This window comes from Dasypus novemcinctus, chromosome 24 (genome assembly GCF_030445035.2).
Source record: "Dasypus novemcinctus isolate mDasNov1 chromosome 24, mDasNov1.1.hap2, whole genome shotgun sequence".
NCBI classification, from domain to species: Eukaryota; Metazoa; Chordata; class Mammalia; order Cingulata; family Dasypodidae; genus Dasypus; species Dasypus novemcinctus.
In genome coordinates, this window is record NC_080696.1 from 61737196 (window position 1) to 61752906 (window position 15711).

Consider the following 15711-nt stretch of genomic DNA (forward strand, 5'->3'; position numbering starts at 1 on the left):
TAGGTTTTCCACACTCTCCTCCCTTGAAGGAGACTTGGAAATGCCTTTAGTCAGAAACCTTTCCAAAAGCCTAAACCTTTTCAAAAGCCCAAACCTAAAACCAGGCAAGTTACCCAATTAAGGTGGCAGAGCTGGGTGCAAGGAGCAATAGGGAGTGGTGGGGACTGGGGCATACTTCGGAAAAGAGCAGCTGGTTCTCTGCCCCAATCAATCACTGCCCAGGAAGGGTATCTCCAGGCCCTGAGGGTCTCAGCCTTTCCAAAGACCCCTGTGGCCCCACCACAGGCACATCCGTCCCTCTGTCTGTATGATCAATGACTGAAGCCCCACCCCAGAGGGGCAGCACCCATGAGACTGACCGAAGTTGAGTGGACCACCAGCCCAGAGGTGTAAGGCTTTGATGCAAAGTGGATGCAAAATTTCAAAGTGAATCTCTTCCATCTTCCTTCATGACCCTTCTCTCAGCCTGAGGACCGAGCGTTTGCTGTCAGTGCCACAGGGAAGGAATGGGGGCGCAGGGACGTCCTTAGAGGAGGGGCGAGAACTCCAGCCCCAGAGGGCGGTAGAGACAGCAGGTCTGAACAAGAGCAAAGCTTCTTAGGAAACTCCCCTCCCACCCCAGCCCATGGCTGAGACTGGACCAAGTGTCTCCACGTGGAGCCAGTGGGGGGGACAGTCCCAGGAGAGCGGGAGGGAGGCAGAAGTTAGAAAGGACCCATTTGACTTGGGCCATTGCGCAGAGGTGGGCTCTGTGTCCTAAGACCCTTGATGGGCCAGCGGGACCTGAGAGTAAAGGACATCTGGGCCTCACTGCGCAGGAATCGTTTCATGGGAGGGGAAAGACCCCCCCAGGAAGATGTGGCCATCGGGGGGTCCTCGCAGAGGACAGTGAGCCAGCCTCCTTGAGCCCAGCAAAATGAAGGGACAGCAGGGGATGCCGGGGCCTGGGCAGGGATAGCCCAGAGAGGGCACGGGGTAGCCAGGGGGGGTGGCCTCGCCATTTCCAGGGCCCCCAAGAGGCTCCAAGCAATGTGGGGGCAGCTCGGTGAGCCCCTGAGAACAGAGGGAAAGTGGCCAAGAGAGCTTGGGGCCAGGCAGGCCAGCATCCTGAGAGATGATTCCGCAGCCATCGGCATGGACCACCATCCGAGGGTCAGGCAGGACCACATGCCCTGGTGGAGGTGGCTCCCTCCCCAATGCCCCCACCCTCCACAAATGCCCTGGAACACCTCAGCCTCTTGTGGCTTGGACCAGACACACAACACGCCACCTGCATTTATGTAAGCACGGCTGGCATCTTCTCGTACAGCAGCGAGGCTCAGACTTTACTATGCACGCAAATCCCCTGGGCATCCTGTTAAAAGGCCAGTGCCAAGGAAGCGGCTGTGGCTCCATCAGTTGGGCTCCCGTCAACCGTGGGGGAGGCCCTGGGTGCGCGCCCCGGGGCCTCCTTGTGAAGGCAAAGCTGGCCCGTGCCCACGGAGAGCCGATGGCCCATGCCCACAGAGAGCCGATGGCCCGTGCCCACGGAGAGCTGGTGCAGCAAGAAGACACAAGGGGAGAGAAGCAGATACAGAAAAAACGCACAGCGAATGGACACAGAGAAGACACAGCAAGCCGCAAGGGGAGGCTTAAATAAATAAATAAATAAAATCTTAAAAAAAAAAAAAAGCAAGCGCTGAGGAAGAAGCCGAGCCTGCATTGCTACGACGCTCCCGGGGAGCCGGAGGCTGCGGGATGACACTGAGGCTCCAGCGGGTGCCCCAGGAAGTCTCAGAACAGAGCCGTGGCGTTACAGCAGTTGCACGGGCAGGAGCGCTTGGCACGAGGGTGAAACGGGGACTCGGTGGGGGCTTCCCACACGTTCTCTCACTGTGGGTGAAAGTTAACTAAGAAAGCACAGAATTACCCCTTTAAAATTGCACCCCATTTCTAAAATTGGATCATGGCGATGGTTTCCCCTAGTCTGTAAATTGACTAAAAATTGTTGAATTGCACACTTGAAACCGTTGAAATTTAGGGTTGTGTAACTTACATCTGACTAAAGCTATTTTAAAAAACCTGAGTCTGGTGATGGCAGCACAACATTGTACATGTAATTGGTGCCATTGAAGTGTACACTTAAGAACAGTTAATATGGCAAATTTTATATCTCACACATTTTACCACAATAAAATCTAAGAAAAAAAAATTTTTTTTAAGTGAGTCACACCCCACCGGCCAACTTTGGAATTATCTGGGCACCAAGAAAAATAATAATAATCACTGTAATTGGTTGAAACACACTGAATATATAAATATCCAGCATCTGTCACAACCAAGGACTAAGCCTCTTCAGTCGGAACTGCATTTCAGCGAAATAAAATAGGCCAGAGGTTGAGGCACAGCTTCGCCTTACAGAAGAGCGCTGGCTAAGGAAACCTGCAAGGAATACCCCAAGCAGAAATGCCCCATGCTGCAACTCAAACGAAATCATCAGCTCAGTCAGGAAGGATCAATTTGATTCAAGGTAGAAAGAGAAAAGCCCCAATGGGACACCCCATCCCAGTCGTTAGAGAGCTAGAATCACAAAGACAGACGATAACAAGTGTTGGCAAGGATGGGGAGAAACTGGAAGCCTGCTGCCTTGCTGGTGGGAAGGTAAAATGATGCAGGTGCTTTGGGAAAACCGTTTGGTGATTCCTCAAAGTGCTAAACAGTTACCAGATGACCCAGCAATGCCACCCGTAGGTACATATCCAAGAGACGTGAAAAGCTACATCCACACAAAACTTGTACACAAATGCTGACAGCAGTGTTATTCACAATAGCCCCAAAGCGGAAAAAGCACTGTGAACGTGGCCCGTCCGCACAATGAAATATTGTTGCTCATCAAAAGTACTGACGCATGCTGCAAGGAGGGTGGACCTTGAAAACATTTTGCTAAGTGAAAAAAGCCAGTCCCAAAAGGTCACCTAGGATATGATTCCATTTATATGCAATTTCCAGACTAGGCAAATCTTTAGAGACAGGAAGCCGAGGAGTGGTGACCCAGGGTGGGGGGCGAGAGGGAATGCTGCTAATGGGCTCAGAGTTTCTTTTTAGGGTGACAGAAATGTTTTAAAATTAGACTGTGGTGATGGTTGTGCACCTCCATGAATATATAAAATTGATTAGATTATACACTTTACATGAGTGGAACGTAAATTGCATCTCAATAAAACTGTGTAAAAAAAGGTGGATGGGAGCAGAGATTCGCAGGGTGTGGGAGGATCAGCCCAGGGGAGAAAAGAGGGCGCAGCGGTCAGGGCTCAAACTCAGCGTCGGGCAGCGGGGCCCGGCGCGGCGCCTCCTCGGCCTGTGTGACTGGCCCCCAGAGTGGACCTGCTGGAAATGGTCAGCCTGACTCTGAGCCACCTTGAGATCCCACTTCCTGTTCCTGGGAAATACAGGGGACAAGCAGACGAGAGAAGTGACATTACGTGGAAGCAACGCACCTCCTCAGGAGGGGGGCTGTCTACGGACAACGGGGCTGGGCTCCTCAGCAGGAGAAGAGGGGGTGGGGGCACCCCTCGAGGGCAGGGCTCCTGAACCATTTTTTGTTCCACGAACCTCTTTGCCACTCAGGCGAGCACCACGGGCCCCTCTCGAAACGGAGCAGCAGATAGTTTATGATACTTGACACCGGAGGTCACACAACATAAAGATGATAAGTGGATTTTTTCAGTTCAAGCTCGTGGACCCCCTGGAATTGTTCCACGGATCCCTTGGGGGTCCTTGCACCCCTGGTTAAGGACCCCTGCTCTAGAGCTAAAAAGCCAAGGGTCAAAACAGCCCAGGGCAGGGCACGGTCCTTGAAGGGAGCCCAGTTTGAAGCAGACCTTTGGGAAGAGCAGGGGAGAGCTGAGCTCCAGCCAGCCAGGGGCTACTGTGGTAGCCGGCCAGGGGATCCTGCGGTGGCCGGCCAGGGGCTCCTGCGGTGGCCGGGCCAGGGGCTCCTGTGGTGGCTGGCCAGGGGCTCCTGCGGTGGCCCGGCCAGGGGATACTGCACTGGCCGAGCCACAGTCCCCACGGCCGCCCCCGCCCGGCCCCGGAGCCTGAGCACGTGGCACCTCACGGGGCAAGCGGGACATGGCAGGTGTGAAAGGTGAGGCTCTAGAGGGGGAGATGGTCCTGCACGAGCCAGGCGGGACCAGGGCAGGGCCAGGCGCCCTGGGGGGGAAGGCAGGGGGGTGGGGTGGCCCCAGAGGTGGGATGATGCGAGGAGGGGGCCGCGAGCCAGGGGGCGAGGGCAGGCGGCCCTCAGAAGCTGGAAAAGGCCAGGAAACGGACCGCCCCCCCGGGGACTTGAGAAGGAGCGGCTGTGCGGACCCCTCGGCCCCCGCCCCCATGACCCGCTGGGCAGCCTGACCCCGAGAACTGGAGGGGGACGCTCAGCGCTGGGCCCCCGAGCTCGTGGTCGCTGGTGACGGGGCCAGAGGAAGCTGAGACGGATGCTCTCCGGCTCCGCGCGTCCATTTGTCAGGGCTGACAGCAGCGCCGTGTTGTTCTGAGAAGATGCTGACCGAAGGGTTCAAGGGTGAGCGTCAATTACTTCCAAATGGTTTGGGAAAATAGCCCTGGAGAGGAAGCGAACACGCAAGCTCAGCAACTCACTGGGGATGTTTTTTTTTCAGAATATAAAATTTTGATAATGTAAGGCCATCTGTTGAAGCACACGGTGGAAACCTGTAACATGTTTAAATACTACAGGGAAAAGACATCTTACTCTACTTTCTTAAAACATCGGAATGGATGTTGTTATTCAACAGTGTTTTCTTTTTAATCGTTTATATTTTCAATTATTAAATGTACAAAATAAAGTATCAAAAAGACTTTTTAAAGAATAAATAGAGGGAAGCGGACTTGGCCCAGTGGTTAGGGCGTCCGCCTACCACATGGGAGGTCTGCAGTTCAAACCCCGGGCCTCCTTGACCCGTGTGGAGCTGGCCCATGCGCAGTGCTGATGCGCGCAAGGAGTGCCCTGCCACGCAGGGGTGTCCCCCGCGTAGGGGAGCCCCACGCGCAAGGAGTGCGCCCCGTAAGGAGAGCCGCCCAGCACGAAAGAAAGTGCAGCCTGCCCAGGAATGGCACTGCCCACACGGAGAGCTGCCACAGCAAGATGACACACCAAAAAGAGACACAGATTCCCGGTGCTGCCTGATGAGAATACAAGTGGACACAGAAAGACACACAGAGAATGGACAGAGAGCAGACAATGGGGGCGGGGGGAGAAGGGGAGAGAAATAAAATAAATCTTTAAAAAAAAAAAAGCTAGGTAAAAACATCTAAGTCTGTAGGAAAAACAAAAAACAAATCAGTCCCCATCGAGGTCACTTGGCCCAGGGAAGGGGAGGGTGCAGTGCAGAGGCCTCAGCCACGGGGGGCTTTGGGGGCAGCCTGCTGCAGCCCCCACAGTCACAGGGGGGCTCCTCCGGGCTCGATGTTGCCGAGGCAAGGAGGATGGGGCGCACCACCAAGGTCTGCAGTCCCCATGCGCCGGGCTGGACCGGTCTTCCGGGCTCTTTGTCCCTCTGGGCGCGTCCACGCAGCAGGTCTTGCTCGGGTTCTGAAAACAGCGCCTGCAGCCGCCCGCAGAGGGGCCTTGAGCCCAGAGCCCCCATTGCTTGGCGTGGGCGATCCCACGACGTCCCCGTGGCCCTGAGCCACAAACTCGCCTGGAGCGCCCCCTGCCCTCGTGCCTTCCTCCTCCTCGCTTCCCGCCTGCTCGTCCTTCTCCCCACAGCCTGCAGCTCAGCCTGCTCTTCCCAGGGCGCCTTCGGACAGGGTGGGAAGGCGAGAGCTGGCAACTCCGGCGCCCCTTCCCTCGAGCTCTGCTCCAAGGGGCCTGCTGGCCCGTGACGGCTTTGGCGGAGTCTGCGGGGTGACAGCGGCGCTGGTAGGACGCGGGGCGAGCTCGGGAGTCTGCCGCTTCGGGCCTTGGGTTTGGACAAGGTGCCAAGGGACCCGTCCGGGCGCCCTGGAGCCTCGTTCCTCCACCTCGAGGCGCTCCAGTTGCGTCCCTGTGTCCTCCTCTCGCTTCTGGTGGATTCAGGCCGTTGGTGTCCCCTGGCGTGTGACTTCTTGATGTGCCACCAGGGTCTCGTGCTGAAGGGGCAGTGCATTCCAGAGCACCTGTTTGGGCTCATGCAGGAGTAGATCTTTGATTGCCCAGTAAATACACTCCCCCCGGTGCCCCTCCGCTCCACCGTCTCCAGGCCGGGGCGGTCGCTGCCACCACACGGCAGGGACATCTTCCTGCAGCCCTGCCAGGCCCGTGGCGGCACATTCCACGTCCTAGCCCCCGCCGCCTCGGCCCGGCCACCACCACTGCTACCGCCGCCACCAGCGCCCCCCTCCCCCCCTCCCCCCACGGCCTGGGAGGCAGGGCCCGCACCCACGCGCGAGTCTGGGAGGCCGGCAGGGAGACGCCCACCGCCCGGCTCCCCACCCAGGGCGCGGCTCACCTTGGTTTTTTTTTTAACATTTATTTTACTTATTTCTCTCTCCCTATCCCCCCATTGTCTGCTCTCTGTGTCCATTCACTGTGTGTTCTTCTGTGTCTGCTTGTACTCTTATCAGCGGCACCGGGCGGGACACTGCGTCTCTTTTTTCTGCGTCATCTTGTTGTGTCAGCTCTCCGTGTGGGCAGCGCCATTCCTGGGCAGGCTGCGCTTTTATCACGCTGGGCGGCTCTCCTTGTGGGGCGCACTCCTTGTGCGTGGTTCTCCCCTACGCGGGGGACACCCCTGCATGGCACGGCACTCCTTAGGCGCATCGGCACCGTGCGTGGGCCAGCTCGCCACATGGGTCAGGAGGTCCTGGGTTTGAACCCTGGATCTTCCACACAGTAGGTGGACGCTCTATCCGTTGAGCCAAAGCCGCTTCCCTCACGTTGGATTTTGTCTGTTCTTTTCCTAGTTTCTCCGAGTAGAAGCGAAAGCCATGGATTTGAGAGCTCCTTGTTTACCACCGGCGTGTGGTGGTGTCCCTCTACCCTGCTTCAGCGGCGCCACAGATCTGAACTGGTGCGTCCTCATGCTCATCCCGTCCAAGTACTTTCTAATTTCCCTTTGGGTTCCCTGGAGTCTCGGCTTCATCTCACCCCTTCTGAATGGCCAGGCTGTCTCTGCCCCTGAAGGCCGGCCCCGCAGCCCCTCTGTCCTCCCCGCCAGCCGCCTCCCAAGGGCAGCGACTGATGCATCCCCCACCGTTTCCTAAAGATGTCATGAGAGGCCTCCTGTTCCCTTGGAATTTCTGAAGCCACATCTGAGGACGGTTGGTGACAGGTGCCCCTGTCCCCGTGGAGAGGGCCTGTGTGATTCGGGTGACACCCTCGTGCAGAGGAAGGGGCAGCACACCCTGCCCCCCACCCAGCTGCTCTCACACTCCCAGTGCACCAAGGGAGGATGTCTTCAGCAAGACCCGTCCCCCACAGTGACGTGCAGGTGTTCCCCCCTCCCCCTGCTACCAAGAGCCACGCGGGACACCCCGACAGGGCCTGGGGTGGCCCCGAGGTGCTTGATGTCTCAACCCCTCCCCGCACACACACACACACAAGGGGGTGGCCGGTTGCAAGGCAGGCTCTCGGGAGCACCTGCACGTCAAGAATCATGAGGGGGAGCGGGTGCTCACGTGATAGGGCTTCTGCCCACCCTGTGGGAGGACCTGGGTTCGATCCCTGGGGCCTCCTGGTGAAAAAAAGAGAAGAGAAAGTGTGCCCACATGGCAAGCCAGTGCCCGCTCAAGCGTGGTGAGCCAGTGCCTGCTCGAGTGCCCGTGTGGTGAGCCAGTGCCTGTGCAAGTGAGTCACGCAGCAAGATGATGACACACCAAAAGAGAGACAAGGGGAGAGTCAAGGGGAAGCGCAGCAGAGACCAGGAACTGAGGTGGCTTAGTTGACAGGGAACCTCTCTCCCATCAGAGGTATCCAGGATCAAATCCTGGTGAATCCTAGAGGAGAGAAAATGAGAAGAGAAGACAACACAGACAGCAGAAACAGCAGGGCGGGAGGAGGGGAAGGGGGAAATAAATAAAGAAATTTTTAAAATTCATAGTAATAATTTTGTGGGACAAGGACTTTCTTCCTGTGGCCAAGGGGACAGAGAAGGCAGGTTGGGGTGGTATGGGGAAGGACAGCTTCCCCCAGAGCAGCCCCAGCACCCACAGGCTGAGGGTGTAGAGCCAGAGGAAGGGGCGCTTAGGCGGTCGGCAGGGAACGACATCACCCATCTCTGGGGACAGTCAAGGTGAGAAGCCCTCATGGGGGTCCCCAAACACCCATGAAGGGCCTGACCCCTGCCCTGACCCAGGGCACCTTCCAGGGGAGGGCAGCCACAGGCAGCACCAGCCAGGCCCAGCTCCAGGGACCCAGAAATGTCTGGGTGATGGACAGGGGCAGGGCAGAGAGAGCTGGGGGTGGGGTGGGTGGGGGTGCTGCATGAGAGGAGGGATGGCCCTTTCCCGTTGGACCCCTGGGATTTTTTTTTTGAGGTACCAGGGGCTGGGGATTGAACCCGGGACCCTGCGTGTGGGAGGCTGGCACTCAACCACTGAGCCACATCGGCTTCCCTGAGTTGGTTCTATTGTTTCTTTGCTTGTTGTTTTGTTTCTGTTTTTTCAGGAGGCACCAGGAACTGAACCCGGGACCTCCCGTGTGGGAGGTGGGCGCTCAACTGCTTGAGCCACATCCACAGCCCCTGGGCTTTTTAAGAGCTAACGAGGAGGCATGTTCATCAGCACCTGTGATCTGGGCCACCCAGGGCAGCAGGGCAGAGTGGCGGAGTGGGCGCTGGGGAAACCGTGTCTGACCGTGTCTGACCTGGCCCCGAGGGGCGTGGCGCGAGAGTGCAGTAATTTAGTGTGGTGGCTGAATGGTCGCGTCGCTTGTCAGGGTCTCATTTCTAGGGCACTTGTCTGTTGGTCTGTCCAGGCCTCCGAAGTTTACCCAGAACAGGGTCACTTCCTTTCAGCAGAAGGGGCCTTGGCTCTGGGCCTCCCCCGTGGAATGGGGACGATAGCCCCTCGTCACTGGTAGCCACCCGGCCGCTCCCGCCGGGCAGAGCCGCGCCTCTCTCTTCCTTCGTTATCTAAATATGCTCCTCACCCAGTGTGGGGGGCGACCAGGCGTGAACTCTACCGAGGTTTACTGAAAGGTGGAGATGACGTCTTTGAAAAGCATAATTTGGTAAAAACAGTCATTCACATCTGCGCTCATTTCAAGTCACAGCCCTTCCCTGGGCGCTGTGCCTTGTACTTCTCTTGGTGAAAAATAATGCTGAAGACCCGTAGTTTCAAAACGTCTAAGGGGGCGGAAGTATTTCTGACTTTTCTTGTTGCAGGCCCTTCTGGGGGCTCAAGACAGTAATTAAAATGCTCGTTCAAGTTGGAAGGACTGTTCTAGAGTTTTCCTCCCTTTTTAGGGTTAAAAAAAAGAAATTTGTCTCCACAGCTGGTTAGCTCTTAGTCCGACCCTCATACTGTAATTCATTGAACCGTGTTGCTTTTCAAATTCTCACACTATTCATTTTATATGAAAATATGCTCCACCTAAAGTGACCTCTTTGACAAAGGATTCTAGGCTATATAAAGATCAAAACCGCACAGAAGATGCGGGAATGGAAAACCCTTGGGCTGTGATGGTCTAAAGGAAGAGAAGAAAATTAACTAACCCGGCAGGCCCTGCCCTTTGGCTCGCGGGCCTCGGGAGCGCGCCTGGCTCCGAGGACGCGCGGGCGCCGTGGGTCCATCTGCGGTCTCGCTGCGACACCTGGCGGCCACCGCGCGCCCACCCGCGGCGGCGGCGAGCAGCAGCGCCACCTGGCGGCGAGCAGCGAGGAAGGGAGGCGCGGCCGCTTCTCCTGGTGCATCCGAGGCTCAGGCCCCTAGAACGGTCCAGCACCCACTGGTTGCAGCGGTCCCCGAGGGCCTGCTCCATTCCCGAGGAGGCAGTATCCCGCCCCTCCGTCCTGTAGGAAAGAAATTTTCTTTTGGAAGAAAATAAGGCTCCCCCGACTGTGGAGAAGAAAAAAATGTATTCTTAATTTTGCAAGAAGGGGTGCACAACCAGGAAACGTGACGAGCACTCCCAACAAAGAAGGGTGACACAATTTATCCCCCTAAGCCTAGCGCACAAGCCCTTCCTCTGTTTCTTCATAGATTGGATGCTTTAGAGGTTACACTCTATCCAAGAAGATCTAACTTCCCCATGCAAAAGTTTGCGATTAACCGCTTTCCCCATCACATTCCAACCATTTTAGTTTTTACCTGCTCCCCTTTGCCAAATAAGGAATGGAATTTAGTGCTGAATTGGTATTGACTTAGCTCTTTCTTGGGCATCTTTTTATTGCCTATAGGACTGGCTTAAGCTGGTTTCCTTTGTTCCTGTTTAACCTGGGAGTGGGAGACTGAGGCAGTAGGCTGCCAGGTTACATTAATTAATATTTTCTTCCTTTATGTGAAAACTAACCTAATCTTCGTTTCTTACAGTCCTGCACGGAGCACTGCCCTGGGAGCTGAGCCTGACGTGCTTCACCCCACGCCTGGAGACATAGCGCCAGGATTTGCTGTATTTTTTAAAAAGGGAGGGGGAACTTAGAGACGTAACCGAGGCCCCAGTCCCCAAGCAGTCCACCCAGCAGGCTGACCGCAGAGCCCCCCTGAGCCAGCCTGCCTCCCCAAGGTGAGGGGGGACGGGCGTTCGCCCCCGCGCAGGTGCACCTTCGTGAGCTGGCGCGCTTAATGCTCTCAGGTGCTTGCAAAAACCACGGCTCAGGCGTTTTCCACCCTCGGCCACCGACGTGCTGTGTGACGCTGAGCCAGTTGCTGACCATGTCTGAGCCTCACTTTCCTCCATGAAAACTGGGCCTGGAATAGAACTTGCTCGGTGCCACTCAGCTCAGCATCCTGGAGGGTCTGTTAGAAATGCAGACTCTCGGGCTCCACCCAGAGCCTACTGAGTCCAGAACCTCTGGGAGGTGGCAGCCCTCCTCACGAGTCAGAGCGCGTCTCGCAGGGTCACTGCGAAGGCTCAGGCAATCCCTGTCAAGTGCCTGGCGCCCAATAAAGTATTGTGATACTTCTCTTTAAACTTCGGAGAGCTCAGGTGGGTGTTTTCTTTCCCCTCTTTCCCTTCTATGTACATATATATGGTTTTAATTACAAACGACACGCTGGTAGTAACCATTCCGAAGCATAAAGAGCAATCCCCAGCCCCAAGCAAGCCACACTAAGAACCCGGGGTGCACCTTTATGCTCAAAGAAGCTCATCATGCCCCTTGATGAGATTGGTCTTTTTTGTTGTTGTTTAATTTCAACTCCATAGGCTCATACGTTTTCTGGGCAACTTCCTGCTTCTTGGTTAATAATTCATCACAGACACCCCCCCCTTTGGCCATCCCTCAGCCCCTATATACAGACCAAGTCACTTTTTAATACCTGCCAACGTGCCACCACCTTTCCCACGGGTGGGGCCGGTGGAGAGTTTCCAGGCATTCGCCGCCACAAACAGCTGTCATCAGCACGCACACGTGCCTCGCCTCAGGTGCCAGGGGTTGGTGCCTGTGGGGCGGATTTACAAAACTGGGGTAGCTGGCTCAAGTCATGGGCATTTTGGAAATAGATTGTCAGATCACAGTTCTGTTCCACAATAATACAATAAAAAGAAGAAAAAGATCACAATTCTGCAAGGCTATAGGAATGTACGGCCTCCCCCCACAGTGCAAGACAGCCGTCACACACACACATCACCGTGCCAGGGCTTATCAGTGTCGCTTAGCCATTTTCCAGTAGCAAATGGGAACACATACCAACCACATGGGTAGGTGATGACTTTGTACTGGGGACATTGTACTGGCATGTGGACTTGACTTTGGGGACCCCAGATGAGAATGAGCCTGCTGTGTGGTCAGGTTTCTGAGCCTTTGGGGGTGCAGGGGGAGATCCACAGATTCTTTCAGGACACGGTGAGAACAATGAATGCTGTCCCCAGAGCACACGGGTGCCGACACACGCATCCTGTGGACAGGTCCGGGGTCCGCAGGCACCAGCGGAAGGGCTGGCCCGTGGGCCGGGGCCGCTGAGCCCTGCTCTTGAGCTTCCCGCGTGGCGCAGTCTGCAGCATCCCTGACATTTCCAAGGAACACAAACACTGGCATTTTTCTAAATGTTAATGGGTTTCTATGCCCTCTGCTGGAAGCTTCTGTAGGCACTGCGGAGGCAGAGCTCAGCAACTGGAATTTTCCTCTCCCTTGAGTTTTTTTTCCTTTCCTGCAGAACTGGCCCTGGAGTTTTAGGTTCAGAACACGCTCTCTGCAAGTTGCTGAGGAAGGTCTCTGCTTAATACCAAAACCAGCAAGTTGAAGGGAAATTATTTATCTCCCACTTTGGGAATTATTAGTTCTGGATGGAGACTCTTATTCTATAAGGTTTGCTGAAAATTTATGAGGCTATTTGGAATCCAGGAGGATATTGATTTCCAGTGAGTAAACATTTTAAGCTAATTAAGTGGTGGTAACAATTATAATAATAATAGCTACTATTTTTCAGGTGTCTGCTCTGTGCGAGGCATTTAATCCCTCCCACGACAGCACAGGGCAGGTTTTATTTGCCCAAATGTTACAGATGAGTAAACTGAGGCTCTGAGAGGTGGAACTGCCTCGCCAGGACCGCACAGGCAGCGGCAGAGGAGAATTCTAAACGCGCAGCCCCAGGCCACCGACCCTGGCCTTGGCCGCCGCTCGTCGGGGTTCTCGCCGGCAGGGCCTCCTCCTCCAAAAGCAACTCCCAGCCCTCAGTGCCTTTCGCCATCACGACCAGGTTGGGCTGGAGACGGCTGGGAGCCCAGGTGACAGGTGACGCCGTGGAGGCCCCTGGGAGCTGGCACTCTGCCCTAGTGAGGCGCGGGGAGAGGAATCGAATCCTGGCCCGCGAGTATGCAGGAAGCACGACGACGCTGCGCATCACCATGAAATGCTGCTGCCTGAGAAATCCTGCCCCACTGGTGTATTCTTAAAAAGGAGATTAGTGGGAATCGGGGAGGCGTAGAAAACCTCCTAGCACAAAACTGAGGCTTTCCCCTTGTAGTAATTCAAGGGCCGGCTGAGAGGGATTGTAAAAGGGCCTGACTTTCCGTGTTTTTTAATGCTGTGTTGGGAACCACCTAATGCCTGAGGGATGAGGTTGGTGCATGTGCTTCAGGCGAGGGAGCATCAAGGCGCAGGAGCGCTGTCAGGGAGGTGAGGGGAGCAAGCAAGAGCCCAGGTATGTGGCTGAAAACTCCATGAAGGGTTCTTTGGAGAAAGAAAAATGCCCAGACCAGAAGGGTACGCAAGAGACCCAGGAGCTGGCAGCAGTGCCTGAGGCCCAAGTCCAGGGGGCTACGGGGGAGCAGAGGCTGGCCGTCAGGGGAGCTGGGTCAGCCGAGCCAGCCCTGGGTGAGAGTTTCAAGCCACCCTCTGAAACGCCTGGCTGGTGTTACTTCTTTTTAAATTTATGCTGCAGTGACTTCCAGAAATGACTTGAGGCAACTTCCAACATAAGCAGGACGGTCAAAACTTTAAAGGGAGAGTTTATAACTTATTCAGAGGGGAGAGAAAAGGTGAGGGGCAGGGGAGTGCCAAGTCATTATCTGCTATAGGTGGGCACTGCCCTTGGCTCTGAGCTTCCTGGCAGCCAAGGCAAGATGGAAACAGGATGGCCAACAAAGCTGTCATCTGCCGAAAGTGAGTGTGTCCATCTCTCTGGAGAGGCCAGCTGTTTCCAAGGACTGCTTTCTGGGCTAAGGCACACACCTGGTGGGCAACTTGCCTGTCAGCAATGAGGAGAGGATGCGCAATCATCCCTCCTGCAGCCTGCAAGAAATCCAAGGGTGCGCAGTGGGACCAACGGGGGCACTGAGCTCAAAGGGTCAGTCATGGTCAACGTCTTCTGATCAGAACGTGGAGAACTCAGGGGCGCTATGGAATGGCTCTCGCATCTCTCTCAAACGCCAACAGTCTCACCCACGACTCAGCAGGCATTCCCGCCCAAGCTCTCCGACAACAGCAGTTCACAGATGTTGAGCGCTTCCTACTACCCAGCCCGCCCACTCCATCGTCCCCTACAGCTGGGCCACGTGGTCCCGACAGCAAGCTTCAGCCTGAGGTCCACTCTGACCCCAAACCCTGGAAGCCCTCTCCCAGACAGGCAGCCCCTCTGCTCTGGTTTTTACCCGACCAGCCTCACGTGGGATGTGGCCTGGATATTATAGCCCAGAAGACTAATCGGCGTCCTCTCCCAAGGGGACGCCCACTCCGTGTCCACTCTACGGGGCCTGCCTGGGCCGACACAGACACGAGTGGTCATCATTAAGGACCACTGCTAGGCGTCTGCGGCTACAGCGTCTTCAGGGTCTACAAAGAAATGTCTGAGGTCTACCCCTCCACCAATTTTTGTTGTTGTTGGCGCCATATCATAAAAAAAAATTTTTAAGCACGTCAAAATAAATAAAACGTTTAATGGAATAGCTACAAAGTGTAACAGGATATCAACCAACTACAACTCAACTCTTCCGTGGCGTGGGCATATTTTATTTTGTATGTGATGCACACTGTTTTAATATCTTAGCAAGGATGTTAAGAAGGGACCATCGAAAACGTAGCCTCCCCAGGGCTACTGGAGTGTTCGAATGACCCGGCCGCCAATGGAGCAAAATGTCACCCACAGAGAGTTATGAACTTGCCCAGATATCTAACCAAGCATTTAATTGAATTTGGAGGCAAGTAAAGAGAGAGTATTTCTGCCCCCTAAATTTTTGGGACAGGTGTCAGGCAGTTGGCGTGTCTAACCACAAAGACAGCACAGCAAAAAGCTTCTGGCAAACACATGGCGTTGACTAATGCCACTTGTTAAGTTAAAAGAGGGCCCAGGCACACCCCCCTTCCCCCCCAGTGCAACCCATTAGCTAAATGAATTGACCCATCGGATGGGTTATTTAATATCTGCTTATTGACTCCGGAGAATGTCTGCCAAAAACAAGACCCCAGTTTTGACATAGTTGATGTCGAGCTATTTTTCACCTATTTTTTGTCAACCAGATTGCTGAGCGGGTACAGCCGCTTTTCCTGAGTGTAAAACCACATCGTCAACACAGATCTCCCTTGCTCTGAGAGCAGGACTCGCGGCTAATTGTGATAAAAGCCGAACCCAGCGGTTGGGTTGCAAGTTGGAAGGAAGGGTCTCAGAGGCGCAGGGCTGTCTTCGCCACTTCAGCTGGAACTCCGAAGATCAGGAGACCGTCCCCACCTCCTGTGGTGCTGGAAGTCACTTAGTTGTAGGGCACTAGACACACAAATGGCCCTTCGGGGTGGAGACGGACAATACGCAACACTCAGCACGGCCCGTGGCGGTTCCACGCTGTGGCTGCGAGCCCCGGAATGTTCCGGGGAGTCTTTTCCAGCAGGATGAATTGGAATTTGATGAGGACATCAGCCCCTGGGGTGTCTCTGTCTTCCCCCTCCTTTTATATCATACCTCATTCTTCAGGCCCACATTTGAACATCGGGGGCTAACCCACCGCACCCACCACCAATGCCCAGCTGTGTGGCTGGCATTTGCGCTAGAACCATGTCACGGCGCCCCCTTCAGAGGGGGACGGGCGTGGCAGTTTGGCCCCCTCCCCTCCCTGCCCTCTCGTTTCCCATAGCCTGCTCCCCC